A 15,892-nucleotide genomic window follows, 5' to 3' on the forward strand; every position below is an offset into this window, starting at 1 on the left:
CCCGCTTGGTGTATCGCTTCTCTAGCAGCACTGGCTTGGTCTTCTGGAACGGGGTAGGTGGAGAAAAGCAAGGGTTGAGCAGCACTCGACGATGAAGGGCGAGCACTCGTCAACGGCACCGCGAAGGTTACGGTGGGTCGAGTGGAGTCTCCCTCCACGACCAACGTCTCGGGTGCTAGCACATCTCGAGTCGCCTTGCCAGCAGGCGTTTTCTTGCTCCTCCTTTGCCTCGGTGGTTCTTCGTCGTTGTTGTCAGGAAGGTCAATAACAATGTTAGACGAAGCTGCAGAAAGAATCAAAATTAGAGACAATAAGTCAGTCGACTGAAAACGACATCACAAGAATCATACCAGGTTGTGAGGTAGCAGCATCCTCCATCTCATGGTCTTCAGCCTTGGTCGAAGTATCAGAAGTAGCAGCGCTGCAGTTCCGGAAATCAGTCAATTGACCCATGAGTCGACCAAGGGCAAGTTTACGAAAGAGGGAAAACTCAAGACTACCCTTACCCTGAGATAGTGGGGATCACCATCTTCATCTTCGGCAAGACCTTCGCAGGTTTCGACGGTGCCACTCGAGACTGCTTCGGAGCTTTCTCAGTCGGCGCCAGAGAAGTAGTCCGAGGGCGCTTGGTCGACTGGGTAGCGGTCGCGACCCCTTTACCACGCTCAGTCGCGGGATCATGAACAAGCATCGAGCATCTTTCCGAGCAGGGAGGTGCAACTTCCTCCTCCTCCTCCTCCTCTTCCTCCTCGTCAGAGTCGTCAGCCTCATCATCATCGTCAGCATCCGAATCCCACTCCTCCGGGCTCTCGCCTGCACTTCCTTCCTCCTCCTCAGTCGGCGTCTGCGCTCCATTGGGCATCGAGTATAACTCCGTGGTGGCCTCACAAGCAACAAAGCAAAATGAAGATCACTCGATCAATTCACAGCAAAGCAGAATGGATAAAACAAAATTACACTCGGAAATAAGCGGCCATACCTTGTCCGGCGTATAGGTACAGTCGAGTGGCGGGATCCTCCTCGCTCCTCGAGGGTTGTCCTTGTTCCCTGTGATGGCGGTCACCCACCTCTCCAGCGTGGCATCGTCGACTGCCTCTAGATGGACCCGAGTGGTGTCTTCGGTACCGCAGTACAGCCACATCGGGTGGCCTCGGTACTGGAGCGGTTGGATGCGCCGCCTAAGGAAGACTTCCAGAAGATCCATGCCCATCACTCTGTCCCGAACGAGGTGGACCATGCGCTCCACCAACATTTTTACCTCGGCTTTCTCCTCAGGAAGCACCTTCAGAGAATACGGTTTGTCCCCTCTGTCCATGGAGAACGGAGGGAGACCAGTCGACTGCCTCGGCGTCGACTCGTCTTGGCAGTAGAACCAAGTCGACTGCCACCCTCTGACCGACTCAGGAAGGGTCATGGTCGGGAAAGTGCTCTTATTCCTCAACTGAATCCCAAGACCCCCGCACATCTGAATGACCTTGGTCCTCTCATCGTCCGGACTCGCCTTTTTCACTGTCTGTGAGCGACAGGTGAATATGTGCCTGAAGAGACCCCAGTGTGGTCGACAACCCAGGAAATTCTCGCACATGGACACAAAGGCAGCAAGATAGGCGATGGAATTGGGATTGGAATGGTGGAGTTGCGCCCCAAAGAAATTCAGAAACCCTCGGAAGAAAACACTCGGCGGCAAAGAAAATCCACGATCTATGTGAGTGGCCAAGAGAACGCACTCACCCTCCTGCGGCTGCGGTTGGCACTCGGTCCCCGGAAGCCTCACTGACCCATGGGGGATCAGTCCCTCATTGGCCAGGTCATTGAGATCTTTCTCAGTGATGGTCGAGCGGATCCAATCCCCTTGGACCCAACCCTTCGGCAGGCGGGACCTTGACGAAGATCCGCCCCGACTGGACAGTCTCCCCTTTGCTTTCACCATCGCCGTCGCCTTCTTCGCGCGCTCTAGGGACGCTGTCTTCTCTTTCACCATTGTCGATGGCGAAGTGCGCGAGGTGTTGATAGGCGGAGGCAAGAGCAGGCGCGGCGGGCGGAAGCAAAGAGGGAAAAGAGAAGGGTGGGAGGGCACTGTTCAAAAAACCCTCCCCCGGCGCTTTATATAAAAGCACTTCCGAGTGGCTGACGAGTGGGTCCGGGCGATTCTGTCACATCCCGAAACAGCCGCGCACGCACGATACGTGGCTAAAAAGGCGGCGCGCGAATTGAGGAGTCCATGCCTTATCCCATCCGATTGCCGCGGTCCGCCCCGCTTCGCGCGCTTCCCAAATTTCGGATCCCGCAAAATCCGCTAACAGCAGATAGATCTGTCAAGCGATATCTTTCCTGTGATCCGTCACTCGGAAGTTCACCGAAGTCCAAAAGTTCACTCGACAGAAGACAAGAATGGATCAAGGCGACCGAAGTAGAAGTTGACGCCAACGCCGAAAGAACAATCGCCGATCCAAGATACGACATAATCAAAGTACAGTAAATAAGTCAGAGAAAATCATCAACTCCTTCCTCACTCGAACCTCGATCCATTCGAGGGCTAATGATGGGGTTATGTACCTAGGGTAGGGTCATGGACCTATCTAGGATACCATACCCAAGGACATCATCAGACGAAGCTACCTTCCAGTCGACCAAGAGAAGCTCCACTCGACCAAGGGAGACTCCACTCGACCGGCTAGAAGACACTCGACCATGAAGACGCACTCGACCATCAGAAGTTTAGGATCTATGTTGTATCCAAACGGTCTGTAATTAAGTAGTCTTAATGGTCATGATGACACTTTATGTAGGGCGTTACCAGTAACGCCCGGCCTTAATGTACTTTAACCCTCCTCTACGTGGGCTGGCTGGGGTCCTGGCGTCCTCTATATAAGCCACCCCCCTCCACTGGTAGAAGGGTTCGCACCCCTGTAACTCATATACACAGAGATCAGTCGACCGCCTCCGGGCTCCGAGACGTAGGGCTGTTAGTTCCTCCGAGAAGGGCCTGAACTCGCTAAACACCCGTGTGTACAACTACTCCATAGCTAGGACCTTGCCTTTCCATACTTACCCCCCATTCTACTGTCATACTTAGAACCACGACAATCCTCTCATATTATTCCGTTTGTCAGATATTCTTTCTTACCCATCCGGAGTATGTCAGGAGTTGTTTTTCCATTTCTTTTCACCGGAGGCCATCATTCCAGTTATCGTTCTCTATTTATCCCGGTGCTTCGTTCAAGTGTTCTTTAATCAGCTCATGATCTCTTTGTTCGTTTGCATCTAAATCCCCTCTAGCTTATTGGTTCTTCTAATTATTCCCGGTGATTCATTCTCTTTCATCAGTCATTTCCAAATTCTTACGGTGGTTCGTTCAAGATTCTTTTCCTTGTTTATCATATTAATCCATTCGTTCTTTTCAATCCTACCGGTGGTTCATGAAGACCTTCTCAAGTTTGCGATATGTCACTTGTCAATTCTTTTTCACGAAGAATAAGTAGTATGCAAAATCCATTGCTTGTCATCAATTTAATTTGATGAAGGATAAGCATACAATAAATCTTATTCTTATTTCATCAAAGTGAGTAATCCCATCCTTCGAAGTTTGTTCTTGATGAATAAATTCTAGTTTCAAGTGTTTCATCTTTTCTTTTCCGGAGTTCAAATTTCCTCGGCCATCTCGTCGGAACCTCCATCTAAATCATCGCAACGCTCATCTATTCTTTCATCCTTCATTTTATCTCGTCATCCTTTTGTCACCGGAGTTCTTCACGGTGGTTCTTCATGATTTAATTCATTCTTCAAGAGTTCATCAAGACTTTGTTGGAGGAATTCAAGTATTTTTTTTCTTCTCGCGTCTCGAAGTGTAATTAATTCTCTGTATTCTTTGAAGTGGAGTTTTGCATTTCTTCGTTCTTCTCAGCTATCCAATCATTTCCGTTTGTGGCCGGTTCTCACCTTATGATCTTGAGATGTTACCTATAAGACCACAACAAGCTTATTCTTTTCGTTGTTGATTTTCTCAACAACTCCATTCAATCCTTCTAAGTTCTTTTCATTAAATTCTTTCAATTCTTCCGGAGGCATTGCGTTGCTCTTGTCGTCGAGTGTCATTCCATCTTGTGAAGTTCTTGTTCTATTCCTTCCATTTTCAGCCGGAGTGCTGCCTAAATTCTTTCGCTCTTATTCCTTTTCTTTCTTATTCTAACCGGAGTGGCTTCATAGTCTATCTGATTCCATGAGCTTTCAATTCTTGTCATTCTCGTCATCCCTCTCTTTTCTTGAGTGCTCTCGATTCTTTGTTTCCTCTCTTGAGTTCTTTTTTCACCTCATCCCTTTTTCCCTTCCGTCTCGGTCCTAAGATCTCGAGACGAGATCTCTTGTTAGTGGAGGAGTGTTGTAATGCCCCGGATTCGTTGTGCCAGGTGTCCGCTAGTTATTCGCCGTAGTTGCCTTGTCATTTGCTTGCTTGTTGCATTTTATCATGTCATCATGTGCATCTCATTTTGCATACATGTTCGTCTCACGCATCCGAGCATTTTCCCCGTTGTCCGTTTTGCAATCCGGCACTCCTATGTCCTCTGACGCCCCCTTTTGCCTCTTTTCATGTGCGGGTGTCAAACATTCTCGAAATGGACCGAGTTTTGCCAAGCGGCCTTAGTACACCACCGGTAGACCGCTGGTCAAGTTTCGTTCCATTTGGAGGTCGTTTGATGCTCCAACGGTTAACCGGGTAGCCGTAAAAGCCTCTTTTGTTTGCAGCCCAAAACCCCCTTCAAAGTGGCCCAAAACCCATCCTAACCCTCTCCATGCTCTCGGTCGTTCGATCACGATCGTGTGGCCGAAAACCGCTCCTCATTTGGAGTCTCCTAGCTCCCTCTACCTATAAATAGGTCCTCCCCTCCATTTTTTCGCGGATGAACCCTAGCCTCCTTCCACTTTGTGCTGCCGGACAAATCCTACAGCCGCCGGACATGTCCGCCACCGCGCCCGAGCCAATCATGTGTTGCCACGTCATCTGCCATCGCCCCTGCTCCTCCCCGCGCCGCCGCGGCCCGCCAGGCCCGGGCGCAGCCCGCCGAGCCCATCGTGGCCCGGGGGAGCCTAGACGCCGCGCCCCGCTCTCCCGCAAGCCCGAGCTCCTCCCAAGCTCATCCCGCGCTGCAGTGCCTCGTCGCCCCACCGCAGGGTCACCGGAGACCAACCACGGCGACCTCGCCGGACTGCTTCGCGCCGCCAATCTCAGGTCCTGCCGCCCCGTCTCTCCTTCTCCTCCTCCCACGCTCTCCCTCACTATCTCTCTCCTATTCCAGGACGCCATGGATGGCAGCCCCAAGCTCCAACTCTGGTCAGCACCGCCCCGAGCTCCGTCCGCCGCCGCCTTGCCCGGATCCGGCAAGCCCGTGCCTCCACAGACCAATTCCCGGCCATCCCGAGCCCTGCCGGAGCCCCACGCCCCCTCCCCGTCGGTGTTGACTTCCGCCATGGCTGCTCTATTCGAGGAATGGAGTTCCCCCGATCGGATCGCGCGCTGGTAGTTTTTCACTAAGTCCCTGTAATTTTTGCATTCTGGAGCCCTGTTCATCGCATCATAATTCCATGCATACTGCTCCGTTTTGCGTGCATTATATAATAAAATGTTCGTCATGAGATTCTCTTCATTTCATTCCATTGTGCCATGCTTGTTTGAGTCCATCTTGATGCCTGAATCATCGTTGCAAGAATGCTATATGATGTTAATCTGCTGAAACAGTTATAACATGCTCATTTGTCATTTTTGCCATGTTTGATGTGTGCATCCTATGAGGTTGATGTCTACATGTGTTTTGAACTATGTCATGCCATATTTACATGGGTGCCATCCATGTATTTTTTTGAGTCTTGTAGTGAGTGCATCAAGCTTGTTAAGTAGGGTACTTGTTGTTGCTGTTTTGCTAGGCTGAATCTGTTATTTTGTGATGCTATGTAAACCTGCTTCCACATGTCACTCTATGCATAATCTGGAGATGTTCACTAAGGATGATTTGTTATACATGTCATGCTCTATCCATCCATGCCCCTGGTTGCATTTATAGCTTGCTGTAGATTGTTAATATCATGCTCCAAATTTGCTCAATAATGTTGCTATCAGCCTGTTAACATGAAGTTCAGTTTTGCCATGTGTTTTGCTAGTGATCCATGCACTCTATGAACTTGTTCTTGCCATGCTTAGCTTCATAAACATGTATTCTTACTGTTAGTCACCTTGTCATGCCATTTATTGCTCTGTGGTGAGTGGTACAAGCTCATAAACATGCCTACTTATTGTTGTTCCTGCCATGTATGAATCTGTCATATAACTTGCTATGTTTACATGGTGCCATCATATCTTCTGTGCCCTTTATGGCTCATGGTTAGTAAAGGACTTCTGTTCTATGGAATTAGTAGATTCATTTCATGCCTTTGTTTGTCATGATAAGTTCCTGTAACATGTTGTTTGATAGCTGTAAACATTGCAACCTGATGTTATTTCTGCTAAATCTGTAACTATTATTAGTTGCAATCTTGCCATGTGTGTTTGAGCATGTTCTAGTGATTTATGGAGATAGCTCAGTGTTCATGTTTTGTTATTCTTTACCTGTACATCATGACCACGCCTTTTGTTTTCATATTGTGGTACGATAGCATGTTGTTTTGATGCTTGCAAGATGCCTAGTTGCTGTTTTGGACAGATTGTTGTTATAACTTGTATAGAGTGTATGTGTTGAACCGTTGCTCCATTTTGAGTGTGCTCTATATGAAACTTGCTTGATTTTGCATGTAGTTCCATATTATCATGTTGCATCCTTGTTTTGAGGTGTTTGCTTGATGTTTGTATGCATTTTGCATCAATGCCATGTTTAACTTGTTTTGCTCATATCTTCTAGGTCGTAGCTCCGAATTAAACGAACTTCATATGTAACTTGACTAGAATCTCGTGTAGATCATCTTGGTGCATTTTAACTTGCTATTTAACAACTTTAACATAAGGTTTATTCAGATCTGGACCAACTTCGAAATTTACATATGAGGACTTACTGGAATTGTTATATGTTGTTCCCGGCCTCATTTAAACTTGTTTTGATGTGTTGCTCTTGTTTGCATCATCTCTTGCCATGAGTAGCTTCATGTAGCCTTGTCATGCATCATGCCTGTTGTGCATCATGTCTTACCTATGTGTGGCATGTTTACCATGTTGTGTCCTTCTTCTCGATAGTTCATGTTTCGTTGCGATCGTGAGGATACGTTCGTCTACGCTTGGTTCGCCTTCGTGGATTCATCTTCTTTATGGACTCGTTCTTCTTCCTTGCGGGATTTTAGGCAAGATGACCGCTACCCTGGATCTCACTACTATCATTGCTATGCTAGTTTCTTCGTTCTATCGCTTTGCTGCTCTACCTATCATTTGCGCTTCAAGCCTCCCAATTTGCCATGTCAGCCTCTAACCTTTTGCACCCTTTCTAGCAAACCATTGCTTGGCTATGTGACCGCTTTGCTCAGCCGCTTATAGCGTTGCTAGTTGCAAGTGAAGTTGAAGATTGCCCCATGGTGGACAGGATTATGATTGGGATATCACAATATCTCTTATTTAATTAATGCATCTATATATTTAGTGAAGGGTGGAAGGCTCAGCCTTATGCCTGGTGTTTTGTTCCACTCTTGCCGCCCTAGTTTCCGTCATACCGGTGTTATGTTCCCGGATTTTGCGTTCCTTACACGGTTGGGTGATTTATGGGACCCCTTGACAGTTTGCTTTGAATAAAACTCCTCCAGCAAGGCCCAACCTTGGTTTTACCATTTGCCTCACCACCACCTACATTTCCCATGGGAGTAATTAACCCAAGGGTCATCTTTATTATAGCCCCGTCGGGCCAATGCTTGTCTAAGTGTTGGTCCGAACCAGAGCCACTTGCAGCGCCACCTCGGGGAAACTCGAGGTCTGGTTTTAGTTGTACGTAGTGTTCATCCGGTGTTGCCCTGAGAACGAGATATGTGCAGCTCCTATCGGGATTGTCGGCGCATCGGGCGGTCTTGCTGGTCTTGCTTTACCATTGTCGAAATGTCTTGTAAACCGGGATTCCGAGTCTGATCGGGTCTTCCTGGGAGAAGGTATATCCTTCGTTGATCGCAAGAGCTTATCATGGGTTAAGTTGGGACAACCCTGTAGGGTATAAACTTTCGAAAGCCGTAACCGCGGTTATGTGGCAGATGGGAATTTGTTAATGTCCGGTTGTAGATAACTTGACACCAGATCCGAATTAAAACGCATCAACCGCGTGTGTAGCCGTGATGGTCTCTTCTTGGCAGAGTCCGGGAAGTGAACACGGTTTTGGGTTAGGTTTGACATAAGTAGGAGTTCAGGATCACTTCTTGATCATTGCTAGCTTCACGACCGTTCCGTTTGCTCTCTTCTCGCTTTTATTTGCGTATGTTAGCCACCATATATGCTTAGTCGCTGCTGCAACCTCACCACTTTACCCCTTCCTTACCCATTTAAGCTTTGCTAGTCTTGATACCCATGGTAATGGGATTGCTGAGTCCTCGTGGATCACAGATTACTACAACAACAGTTGCAGGTACAGGTTGCGAAGATCATGACGCGAGAGCGATGATTGCTTGTTTTAGAGTTCTTCTTTTGCTTCTTCGGTCAGGGGAGAGGTTCCAGGTCGGCAGCCTGGGCTAGCAGGGTGGATGTCGTTTGAGCTTCTGTTTGTCTTTCATCCGTAGTCAGATGTTGATCTCATGTATGATATATTGTTGTATTCATGTGTCATTTGGATGTTTTGTATGTATCCCCATCTATTATGTAATGTTGATGTAATGATATCCACCTTGCAAAAGCGTTTCAATATGCGGGTCTATCCTTGGTGGGACCTTCCAGTTCCTTTTGGATAGGGTCGCATATTGGGCGTGACATAAGTGCCCTGGAAGTTGTCAAGGAATGCGGATTCCAGGTCCTCCCAGCAACTAATTGACTCTGCTGGCAGGCTGTTAAGCCAATGCCGAGCTGGGCCTTTAAGCTTGAGCGGGAGGTATTTGATGGCATGTAGATCATCACCACGGGCCATATGGATATGAAGGAGATAATCCTCGATCCATACCGTAGGATCTGTTGTGCCATCGTATGATTCGATGTTTACGGGTTTAAAACCCTCGGGGATTTGATGATCCATTACTTCGTCTGTGAAGCATAGTGGGTATGTGGCGCCTCTGTACTGGGCTATATCACGACGTAGCTCGGATGACCTTTGTCTGTTGTGTTCGGCCTGGCCATATTTGCCATATCCTGCGTGACGGTTATCGTCACGTGACGTGGGGCGCCCACGCGATCCGTAGATTGATCTTGTTTGCCTTGCCTTGTCCTCCAATATGTCTCCCCGTGCCCTGGTATTTTTTGAGCGACGCCGGGGTGCGGCTTGAGTTGACGGCTGAAAGGCCTCTCTGTCGCGGCCACGGGGTGGCCAATCGGTTGCATCATACGTTGGTGATGTAGGTTTAGTTGCTTCCTCCTCTAGTTGGGGTAGCAGCCTGCGCTTTGGGTAGCTCTTCGATGGGAGTTCGAGTTTGTACTCTTCGGCCGCCAAGACTTTAGTCCATTTGTTCGCTAGCAAATCTTGGTCAGCTCTAAGCTGCTGCTGTTTTTTCTTGAGGCTGCTTGCCGTGGCCATAAGCCTGCGTTTGAAACGCTCTTGTTCGACGGGATCCTCTGGCACGACAAATTCGTCGTTGTCGAGGCTTGCCTCGTCTTCGGAGGGAGGCATATAATTGTCGTCCTCGACCTCCCTTTCTGCCGCTCTCTCATGAGGGCTGGCTTCTCCGTCCTCCTGCGCTGAATCCTGCTGGAGGGGGTTGTCTTCGACACTGTCCGGGGTGTTGTTATCTCCAGTGCTGTACTCGCCATTTTTTGCTTTGGCGGGATTTAGAGCGGCGCCGCTGACGCCGGCGCTTAGGTTGTTTCATGGAGGGGTCATCCTCCGTTTTTTCATCGCCATTCCCTACTTTTGGGGTGTCCACCATGTATATGTCATATGACGAGGTGGATTTCTAGTGCCCTATAGGTGCTGGTTCTTGGTCGTCTCCTTCATCGGCGTCCATACCGTCGATGTCTTTGGAGTCGAAGTCGAGCATGTCGGTAAAATCGTCGACAGTGGCTACGAAGTGGGTGGTGGGTGGGTTTCAAATTTCTTCATCGTCCGCATCCCATCCTTGCTGACCATAGTTCGGGCAGGGCTCTCCTGACAAAGAGAGAGACTTTAGTGAATTCAGGATGTCGCCAAAGGGTGAGTGCTGAAAGACATTCACGGCGGTGAACTCCATGATCGGAACCCAATTGGGTTTGATCTAAAGGGGTGCGGAAGATTTGGAGTCCGAAAAGGAGTCTGGCACGTTGGAGTCACAGGCCTCACAAAGGACTAGGCTGGTATTCAGCTCGATCGCCGTAGAGATTGTAGCTTCCGGGGAAGCGTCCAACCATCCGTCCCTGATTGGCGCGGTCGGCTCCGAGCTAAGTGTCGGAGCGTACACCTGAGCGACGCTCTGAGCGCTGTCCGGTGGCAGAGCTAGATCATGCCCATCATGACAGTGCGGCACGCTCGGCCGTGGCTCGAATCCGTCGAAGATCAAGTCCCCGCGGATGTCAGCCGTGTAGTTTAAACTTCCAAATCTAACCTGATGGCCATGGGCGTAGCTTTCGATCTGCTCCAGATGGCCAAGTGAATTGGCCCGCAGTGCGAAGCCGCCAAACACGAAGATCTGTCCGGGGAGAAAAGTCTCACCCTGGACCGTGTCGTGGTTGATGATCAAAGAAGCCATCGGGCCTAAAGGTGACGACACAGAGGAACTCTCAATGAAAGCACCAATGTCGGTGTCAAAACCGGCGGATCTCGGGTAGGGGGTACCGAACTATGCGTCTAGGCTGATGGTAATAGGAGACAAGGGACACGATGCTTTTACCCAGGTTCGGGCGCTCTCGATGGAGGTAAAACCCTACTCCTACTTGATTAATATTGATGATATGGGTACTACAAGAGTTGGTCTACCACGAGATCAGAGAGGCTAAACTCTAGAAGCTAGACTATGGTATGATTGTTATCCGTCCTATGGACTAAAACTCTCGGATTTATATAGACACCGGAGAGGGCTAGGGTTACACAGAGTCGGTTACAATGGGAGGAGATCTACATATCGTATCGCCAAGCTTGCCTTCCACGCCAAGGAAAGTCCCATCCGGACACGGGACGAAGTCTTCAATCTTGTATCTTAATAGTCCGGGAGACCAGCCAAAGGTCATAGTCCGGCCATCCGGATACTCCCTAATCGAGGACTCCCTCAGGGAGATTGTAAGGGCATTATTGTCCCTATTTAGTTTTGGTGATTGATGACAATGCTTTTGCGGACTAATCGTGTGTATTGAGCTTTTCAGATATATCATGACTAAACACAAGACGATTTGATGCCCCTCGGAGATTATAGAAGACGGCCTTTCTCTACGGTTTGGTTCGGTGGAGTTGAATTGTAGGAAAGCCATACTATTAAGAGGGGGTCCGCTTTGGAAAGGTTTGGGTGGAATCTCACGTACACATTCCCTTTTGCACCGCCTTTCCTCGAGCTCCTCGGAGTGTTCCTCCGTCTCACCGTGTCTCTGCAAAATGAAGGCCTCGGTCTTGCTCTTCTCAGGCTAGAGGTAGTACTGCTCTTTTGAGCGGTACTACTGCAGGAGCCAGCGGTAGTACCGGGCTCCGGCACTGTAGTACCGTAGGCTCCCACGGCAGTACCGCTCATCCGAGCGGTAGTACCGCGAGCTATGGTCTGGCACCGCTCTCTAGCGGTGGTAGGCGCGGATGTAATATTTTTCATCCACGCTCCCCGCGGTAGTACCATGCTGTGGCGCGGTAGTACCGTGGCACCAGGCCAAGTTCCGGAGCAGGAGCGGAGGTAGAGGCGGATGTAATTTTTTACATCCGCACCCTCCATGGTAGTACCGCACCTTCGGTCGTGGTAGTTCTGTGTCGCATTCTTGCACGACATTTTCTCAGCGTAGGTAGTCACGGATGTAATTTTTTACATCTGTGCCTACCAGGCCTAGCCCGTGTCTGCCTTGCGGAAGTACCGCATGGGGCCGCGGTCGTACCGCTCCTACAGATCTACCGCGCCCTGTCGGTGCTCCTTTCTGGCTGGTCAGGTCTCTGCCGTGCTCGCGGTAGTACCGCGGTTGAGGGAGTCCTGGATTAGGGGGTGTCCGAATGGACGGACTATGACCTTTGGCCGGACTCCCAGACTATGAAGATACAAGATTTAAGACTTCGTCCCGTGTCCAGATAGGACTTTCCTTGGCGTGGAAGGCAAGATTGGCGATGCGATATGAAGATCTCCTCCCATTGTAACCGACTTTGTGTAACCCTAGCCCTCTCCGGTGTCTATATAAACCGGAGAGTTTTAGTTCGTAGGACGAACAACAATCATACCATAGGCTAGCTTCTAGGGTTTAGCCTCTCTGATCTCGTGGTAGATCAACTCTTGTACTACCCATATCATCAATATTAATCAAGCAGGAGTAGGGTTTTACCTCCATCGAGAGGGCCCGAACCTGGGTAAAAACATCGTTCCCTTTGTCTCCTGTTACCATCCGCCTAGATGCACAGTTCGGGACCCCCTACCCAAGATCCGCCGGTTTTGACACCGACATTGGTGCTTTCATTGAGAGTTCCTCTGTGTCGTCACCTTTAGGCACGATGGCTTCTTCGATCATCAACCACGACGCGGTCCAAGGTGAGACGTTTCTCCCCAGACAGATCCTCGTGTTCGGTGGCTTCGCACTGCGGGCCAATTGGCTTGGCCATATGGAGTAGATCGAAAGCTACGCCCCTGGCCATCAGGTCAGATTTGGAAGTTTAAACTACACGGCTAACATCCGCGGGCACTTGATCTTCGACGGATTCGAGCCACGGCCGAGCGCGCCGCACTGTCACGATGGGCATGATCTAGCTCTGCCGCCGGACAGCGCTTAGAGTGCCGCTCAGGTGTCCGCTCCGACCCTTAGCTCGGAGCCGACTGCGCCAATCGAGGACGGGCGGTTGGACGCCGCCCCAGAAGCTGCAATCTCTACGGCGATCGAGCCGAATTCCAACCTAGTCCTTTGTGAGGCCTGTGACTCCAAGGTGTCGGACTCCTTTCCGATCGAACCCAATTGGGCTCCGATCATAGAGTTCCCGCCGCGGACGTCTTTCAGCACTCGCCCTTTGCCGACATCCTGAATTCACTGAAGTCTCTCTCTTTGTTAATAGAGCCCTGGCCGGACTATGGTCAGCAAGGTTGGGATGCGGACGACGAAGAAATTCGAAACCCAGCCACCACCCACTTCGTAGCCACTGTCGACGATTTAACCGACATGCCCGACTTCGACTCCGAAGACATCGACGGTATGGACGCCGATGAAGGAGAAGAACAAGAACCAGCACCTATAGGGCACTGGAAAGCCACCTCGTCATATGACATATACATGGTGGACACCCCAAAAGCAGGGAATGGCGATGAAAAAACGGAGGATGACCCCTTCGAGAAGCAACCTAAGCGCGGCGTCAGCGGCGCCACTCTAAATCCCGCCAAATCGAAAATGGCGAGTCCGGCACTGGAGATAACAACACCCCGGATAGTGCCGAAGACAACCCCCTCCAGCAGGATTCAGCACAGGAGGACAGAGAAGCCAGCCCTCATGAGAGAGCGGCAGACAGGGAGGTCGAGGACGACAATTATATGCCTCCCTCCGAAGACGAGGCAAGCCTCGACGACGATGAATTTGTCGTGCCAGAGGATCCCATCGAACAAGAGTGTTTAAAACGCAGGCTTATGGCCATGGCAAGAAGCCTCAAGAAAAAATAGCAGCAGCTTAGAGCTGACCAAGATTTGCTAGCCGACAGATGGACTGAAGTCCTGGTGGCCGAAGAATACAAACTCGAACGCCCCTCCAAGAGCTACCCAAAGCGCAGGCTGCTACCCCAACTAGAGGAGGAAGCAACTAAACTTACATCACCAGCGTATGATGTGGCCCATCGGCCACCCCGTGGCCGCGACAGAGAGGCCTTTCGGCCCTCAACTCAAGCCGCACCCCGGGGCCGCTCAAAAAATACCAGGGCACGGGGAAACGCACCAGACCTGCGAGACATATTGGAGGACAAGGCAAGGCAAACAAGATCAATCTACGGACCGCGTGGGCGCCCCACGTCACGTGACGATAACCGTCACGCCGGATATGGCAAATACGGCCAGGCCGAACACAGTAGACAAAGCTCATCCGAGCTACGTCGTGATATAGCCCTGTACAGAGGCGCCACACACCCACTATGCTTCACAGATGAAGTAATGGATCATCAAATCCCCGAGGGTTTTAAACCCGTAAACAACGGATCATACGATGGCACAACAGATCCTGCGGTATGGATCGAGGATTATCTCCTTCATATCCACATGGCCCATGGTGATGATCTACACGCCATCAAATACCTCCCGCTCAAGCTTAAAGGACCAGCTCGGCATTGGCTTAACAGCCTGCCAGCAGAAGTCAATTAGTTGCTGGGAGGACCTGGAATCCGCATTCCTTGACAACTTCCAGGGCACTTATGTGCGACTACCAGACACCGATCACCTAAGCCACATAATTCAGCAGCCAGAGGAATCGGCCAGACAATTCTGGACGCGGTTCCTAACCAAGAAAAATCAAATAGTTGACTGTCCGGACGCAGAGGCCCTTGCAGCCTTCAGGCACAACATTCGAGACAAATGGCTTGCCCGGCACCTAGGACAGGAAAAGCCGAAATCTATGGCAGCCCTCACGACACTCATGACCCGCTTTTGCGTGGGAGAAGACAACTGGCTAGTTTGTAGCAATAACATAACCAAGAGCCCTAGTAACTCAGATACCAAGGACAACATTGGTAGGTCACGTCGTAACAAGCACAAGCATCGCATTAACGGCGATAATACTAAGGATACGGCAGTTAATGCCGGATTCAGAGGCTCTAAACCCGGTCAGCGGAAGAAGCCATTCAAAAGAAATCCTCCGGGCCCATCCAGTTTAGATCGGATACTCGATCGCTCGTGCCAGATACACGGCACCCCCGAACAACTATCCAATCACACCAACAGGGATTGTTGGGTGTTCAAGCAGGCAGGCAAGTTAAGTACCGAAAAAAGAGACAAGGGGCTGCATAGCGATGACGAGGAGGAGCCCCAGCCGCCAAACAACAGAGGACAGAAGGGCTTCCCCCCCCCCCCCACAAGTGCGGACGGTGAACATGATATATGCAACCCATATCCCCAAAAGGGAGCGGAAGCGTGCTCTCAAGGACGTCTATGCGTTGGAGCCAGTCGCCCCAAAGTTCAACCCATGGTCCTCCTGCCCGATCACTTTTGATCGAAGGGTCCACCCCACTAGCATTCATCATGGCGGATTCGCCGCATTGCTCCTAGACCCAATCATTGACGGATTTCACCTCACTAGAGTCCTTATGGACGGCAGCAGCAGCCTGAACCTGCTTTATCAGGATACAGTGTGAAAAATGGGTATAGATCCCTCAAGGATTAAACCCACAAAGATGACCTTCAAAGGCGTCATACCAGGTGTAGAAGCCAGCTATACAGGCTCAGTCACACTCGAAGTGGTCTTCGGATCCCCGAATAATTTCCGAAGCGAAGAGTTAATCTTTGACATAGTCCCGTTCCGCAGTGGCTATCACGCCCTGCTCGGACGAACCGCATTCGCAAAATTTAATGCGGTGCCGCACTACGCATATCTCAAGCTCAAGATGCCAGGCCCTCGCGGAGTCATTACAGTCAATGGAAACACCGAACGCTCTCTCCGAACAGAGTAGCACATGGCGGCCCTGGCGGCGGAATT

Source organism: Triticum dicoccoides, chromosome 6B, assembly GCF_002162155.2.
Source record: "Triticum dicoccoides isolate Atlit2015 ecotype Zavitan chromosome 6B, WEW_v2.0, whole genome shotgun sequence".
Classification (NCBI taxonomy): Eukaryota; Viridiplantae; Streptophyta; class Magnoliopsida; order Poales; family Poaceae; genus Triticum; species Triticum dicoccoides.